The sequence below is a fragment of the Sinocyclocheilus rhinocerous genome, unplaced genomic scaffold (assembly GCF_001515625.1).
Source record: "Sinocyclocheilus rhinocerous isolate Xijiao unplaced genomic scaffold, SAMN03320098_v1.1 scaffold67, whole genome shotgun sequence".
Taxonomy (NCBI): domain Eukaryota; kingdom Metazoa; phylum Chordata; class Actinopteri; order Cypriniformes; family Cyprinidae; genus Sinocyclocheilus; species Sinocyclocheilus rhinocerous.
This window is the reverse complement of record NW_015664201.1, coordinates 321,491-327,704: the sequence shown is the minus strand read 5'-3', so window position 1 is coordinate 327,704 and position 6,214 is coordinate 321,491.

Here is a 6,214-nt window from a genome sequence, read left to right as displayed (position 1 = left end):
AGGCGGAGTATCACGTGTTGCTCCTGCTCTAGTCTCCAAGGGGACGCGTGTTACTGAAGCTGCAGCCGCACACAAGCATCCCACACACAAGTTAACCTGCTCTTTCACAAACTCTTCCGAAACAATACTAAAAACACAGAAAAGTGCATCTTATCAGTACGTCATGTGGTTAGAAAGACACACAAAATTCCATTTCAAACAATAAAGACAAAATATTTAAAAAAGAAAGGCCATTGGAAGTAAAATGAAGTTAGATAATAATAACTGTAGTAGTAAATATTGATAAATCATTACCCCAATAAAATAATTAAATAACATCTCTAATAAAAAGGGTAAATAAAAATATAAGCAATACAAATGATTATTATTGTTGTTGTTGTTTGTTTAAAATACAACCAAACTATGCAAATTATTATTATTTAAAAATAATCATTTATTCAAAAATTAAAAAAATAATAGTCATAGTAAATTTTGGCAAATTATCTGTATTAATGGTTAGGAAAACACAAAATAACAAATAATTAATTTTAAAAAACATCAATAAAAAGCTACATAAAATATGAAGAATGCAAATTATTATTATTAATATAAAATGAGAATAAAAATCACAAAAATGAATTCATTAAATAACAGCACAATTTAATAAATCAAATATAAAAAATACAAATGATTATTATTAGTTGCACTTGTATTAATCGATTTTATAGTTCAGAGTTTTATTGGCATGACAAATATTTGTACATTCATATTGCTAAAGCATCTTTGCCGCACACAAAGTAGTGCAAAACAACTTTAAAAAGGAGAAAATGTACAGAGTAAATGACAAAGAAAATAAAAACACCTGAAGTTAGTGATGAAGGTGAATATAGCATTAATAAAATGCTCAGAACATTACATTAAGGAAGTTTTTGGTCTGGCATGCAACAGGCTGAGAAATAATAATAATGTCAGTTGACTTCAAATGACAAAAGAAATAAATTGAGGATTTTGCAGGGTTTTATCAGCTGTGAGGTTTTGACTGTTGTCAGTGGTTAAAGCTGCTGATTCCTCGTGGTGCTGCTAGCAGGATATTAGACCCTCTCTGTCCACCCCTGCCCTTCCTCCAGCTCAGGCTGGTTAGACTGGCCAAAGCTGCCCCTCGACACAGCTTTCCATTGTGATACTGGATATTAGACTTGACTGACTACTGTATCATTCTGTAATTCTGATCAATTACTACACAAAACCCCAGCTGTGTTTACTGCTCAAATCAAACAAGAAATACAGTTTGGCATTTCCATAGTGGCTTTTTTCCCTCGGTTTGAGGAGTTCACTATTTGGGTCAATGAATAACTTGGCAGAGCAGTTTATCATTTCTTCCCAAAGTCGGCATGGTTGTCGAGTGTTCAAGTCATGCATCTTTGCAGAGTAATTTGCAAGGAACTTTATGAGTCAGATATGTTAAAGAGCAAATTAAAGTGATGGTTTGTTTCGTTCATTATCATGTAAACATGTCCAATACATGTAATGTCCAATACAGTTTTTCACCGTATATAGTAGGGGAATTTACCGTTAACCATTTAACAGGTTTTTACTGTAGCATTTTTTTACAGTCTTTTACCATTAAATTCACGGTCATTTTTTACAGTGTACACCTACACAGGATGACAGGTTAAAGCACGTACTGAAAGACCTACACATCTACAGACAAGATGCAGTGAGACCTCCATCTCCAAACTAGCCGAAACTTGAGAGTGATGTTATTTATTGACCGTTACCTAGGCTTCCAAATGCAACCCTGTTGCTAGGGAACAACCCTTCACAGCAACAAAAGGTTTCCTTTATCCTCTGTGAACGAGCCTGAAAGAATACCTCAGCAGCGGCGCGGTCTGAGGACAACGACTCACTGCACTGCAGGCCGCTCCGTCACAACACACCACATAACACATTCAATTAGTTGTCAGCAAATCAAAATGTCCACAATTTAAAAATGAAACATTGTAATCAGACTTTAATGGAAAGGGTTCTCCTGGACGAAACTGCAACATACTGAACTTCTCATGCTAGCGAATCACACAACATGCTTGCTTAAAGAGAATTTAGCGCATGGATTTAGAGCAATAACTGTGGCAAAACTACACCAAGGCAGTTTTTAAATAAGCACATGCTAATGCATTGCGAAGGTTGCTTTTGTTGCTTCCAGCAGACTCTTTAGCTTCTTCAAAGATACGGGTGGTTGGAGAAGAAGTGAAAAAACAGGTTTCCCTTGGTGATGGATGATTATTCTTGGCTAACAGTCGTTTGTGCTGCTGCTCACTTTATGTTGCTTTTTGGTTACTGTGTGGGCCTGAACAATTAATTCAGTTATAATGATGTGCTAAATATATTCATGTTTGTGCATTTATCAGCCATTAAAACATCCGTGGTTCTTCCTCATTGTAATATAGGTAAACATGAACATGAACAGTTGAACAGTTTGAAGCTTTACAAAGTTAAATGGTTGTTGATCCTATTGATAAAGCAAACTATTGTACTGCATTGCTAATAATGATAGCTGTTCCCATGCCTACCTAGCTAACAACAATGTATTCTGAGGACGTTTTGCTAATGTTATCATTAAGGTATGAAAACGTGAGTGTTCGCTAAGCATTGAAAACAATCTGTTTTTGTTTTTTTTTGTTTTTTTATGTTTAAAAAAAATGCCCTCAATGTTTTTTTTTCTTGGCTATATGAACGTTAAGGAAATATTCCATTTTAGAATTTTGCAAACATTATGAGAATGCTACTTTTGAATGTTCTCTGAACGTTCCGAAACAAGTCGTAACATTTAAAAAAACAACAACAATTGTTCATAAACTTTCTAAAAGCTTTCCATGCTAGATGCCTTGAAATGGCTCAGAACTTATTTTTGATCTTTCTCATGTTGTCTGCTAATTCCAGTTTGACCACATTCAATAAAAGCCTCATCAGAACAGCTGTGATGAAACTTTCAAGCACAGACTGAAATGAATTTCCCCCAGCTGGACTATTTTCATTTTCTCAAAAAGTGAACAGTTTACTGTTAAAACACTGAAGTATATGCATGTGATGTACAGCTCAGAATTATTATGCAATGCTTTCGTGATGAAGTTCTGGTCTGTATGAAGCGAAAATAAGTGAGTAAATGTATCTGAAATACGGAAGGAGGCAGATCTAATCTCTGAGGTCGTGAGAAGACACTTCGGACACTTCAACCAGATCTGCCTGTTGAATTTTTCATGTGTACATTAGGTTTGTCTCTAGATAATCAGGCCTCATCACGCCTCATGAATGGAAGGTATGTGATGAATGTATGTGCTGTCATTATGAATGGGCAAGAACTTTGCACTTTGTGTTGTTTGCTATTAAATATGGTGTCTGATATTTTGTACATTTAAAAAACAAAAATCACTTTTCACTTCTTCATTCAGTATATTAATTTATTTATTTGTTGCATACGTCCTTAGGACAAAATCTAAAACGTCTAAAACAATATAACAAAAACTTTTTTTTAAGGGAGCATCCAGTGCATGGTTTGCTCCGCAGCAGTGCTGTGAGTGTGAGAGGATGTGAGTGAAGCAGCGGAGCACGGCGCACAGCGGACTGAGCAGAAGAGTTCATGGCGCCATCTATTGGTGACAGTCAGGATTGCACTGTGTTACATTCGTATCATTTATATACGAATATACTTTTTATTAATATTTTGAATCATTTTGACATTGTTTCGTTTTTATTTCAATTTTAGCTAAAGTGTGATGTGTTTTTGTAATTTTTAGTAGTAGTAGTTTTGTCATTTTATATATTCTAGTTTTTATTCATTTTATTTTGGTTTTAATTGTATTTATATTTAGTTGTATTTTAGTACATCAAGTTAAACTAAACTAAAAAAATAAATGTTGCCTTGGCAACTAGCTTAAATAAAAAGTTTTTATATTTAATTTTATATAAAGGGATAGTTCACCCCAAAATGAATATATCATCATTTACTCACCCTTAAGTTGTTCCAAACCTGTATGAATTTCTTTCTTATATTGAACACAAAAGAAGATATGAAGAATGCTGGTAGCGTTGACTACTATTGGGAAAAAAACCTACTGTGGAAGTCAATGGCTACCAGCATGGCTTGGTTACCAAATATCTCATAAACTCATCCAGGTTTGGAACAACTTGAGGGTAAGTAAATAATGACAGGATTTTCATTTTGGCTGAACTATACCTTTAAACTAACATTCATTTTATTTCAAGCAACATTTTTTGTTTTCATGGTTTTAGTTTTTGTTTCAGTTTCAGTTAACTATAACAAGCCAGTCCTGACAAAAATGACCCTTAAAACTGTTGATGTTTGTAGACAATATGCATAAAAAAAATAAAATAAAAAAACAAGGTAAAGCGCTACTGATGACAAAGACATACAACCTGTTTAAGAACATTTAGTTAATTTTTAATATTTTTTTAATATTGCTACCCATATAAATCAGAGGCTCTCAGCCATTGGTTTGAGTTTGAGCCGTATACGTACATTGCACAATCTGTTACCGTTATTTTTCTGGAAAGTCAGGAAAATTTCTAACGCAGTGTCATTTCCACCATAACTCAAATTGTGCGTTGTGTTTAACAGCAGTCTGTGATGAAAATCTTTTAACATTTGTGGAATGACTGATTCTCTTGTCTTGCTGGTTCATTTTTATTGCATTTTAGATATCCTAAATATATATATATATATATATATATATATATACACTGTAAAAAATGACCGTGAATTTAACAGTAAAAGACTGTAAAAAATGCTACAGTAAAAACCTGTTAAATGGTTAACGGTAAATTCCCCTACTATATACGGTGAAAAACTTTATTGGACATTACATGTATTGGACATACATTTTACGGTAGTATACCGTTTTTGGAAGTGAAAAAGAATGTATAATTTACAGTGAATAACTGTAAATTGACATTCCCAGAATTCCCTGCGTTACATTTCAAATTTGATGTTGTTTTTGTTGAAATAACTGTTTCTTCTTCAGTTTTGTATATTAGGGTTGTGTGTTACACCTAATGTTGTTAAATGAATGTTTATTGTATTATTTCAGTTTCATGTGTGTTACCGTGATGGTGTTTAGTGTTTGTGGGAATGACACTGTGCACCTTCTCTATATAGGTTATTATTTAAAAACTGCTTGTGATGGGCTTTGGTTCATCATGTGACTTTCTCATCAGCACCTGCATTTGGTGGTTATCAGTGTATTACAAAGGTACAAAACAGATTTCAGTACTTCAATAGGTTGGTATATTAACATTATATCAGTTAATGAAATTACAGTATTTAACTGTAAATTTAAGTTTAAACCTAAAACGTTGCTTCCGTATTTCTTACGGTAAAATTCCGGCAACCACAGCTGCTGTTTTTTTACCGTAAATTTTATGGATTTTTTTTACAGTGTATATATATATATATATATATATAATTAAATAATATTTTTCACAATTTGTCCATAATTTGAGGAAATTACAGCTTGATTGATTCAATAAAAGCTTGATCGATAATAAAGATATGGTATGTGATATTTACCTTGACGTTTCTTTGTTTTATTCACAGATCACATGTAATATACTGTAATGGGATGTGGCGATGGAGAATAAATTGTTATGGGGAAAATATAGCCTATCTCAGTGCTTTTGTGTTTTTTCACAAAACAGTTGCATGCTCCCTAACTTTGCGTTTACTGGCAAAAGCACTCAAATATAATTTTTCAACGTAATAATTCTTTCTTTTTTCTTTTTCTTTCCTTTTCAATGGATTTTTATAGTTTTAGAAGAGTTAACGATCTATAAAATCATCTGAAAGCATCAAACATCCTGAACACATGCTGACATTCACTCAGTTTCCACAATTGAAGAAACACCAATTAGTGTCCCAAATGCAGTAATATAAGTGTTACAGGGCTGACAAGATGTGAGACGTGCGGATCCATGTGCAAGCTTTTATTTAAAGCAGAAGAGGTCAGAAACACAGGCAGGGTCGAACAATGGCAAACAGGTATATGGCGGGCAAGACACAAGAATAATCCTAGGGCTAGCGTAGTACAACGATCGGCGAACAGAATCAAAAGGGGCGAGACTAGAGGGATAAAACCAGGAAAACAGGCAAAGATCAGAAACCAAGAAAACAGACAGGGCAAGACTAGGAAGCTAACGAGGGCTCTGTAAAGTAGCTATCACT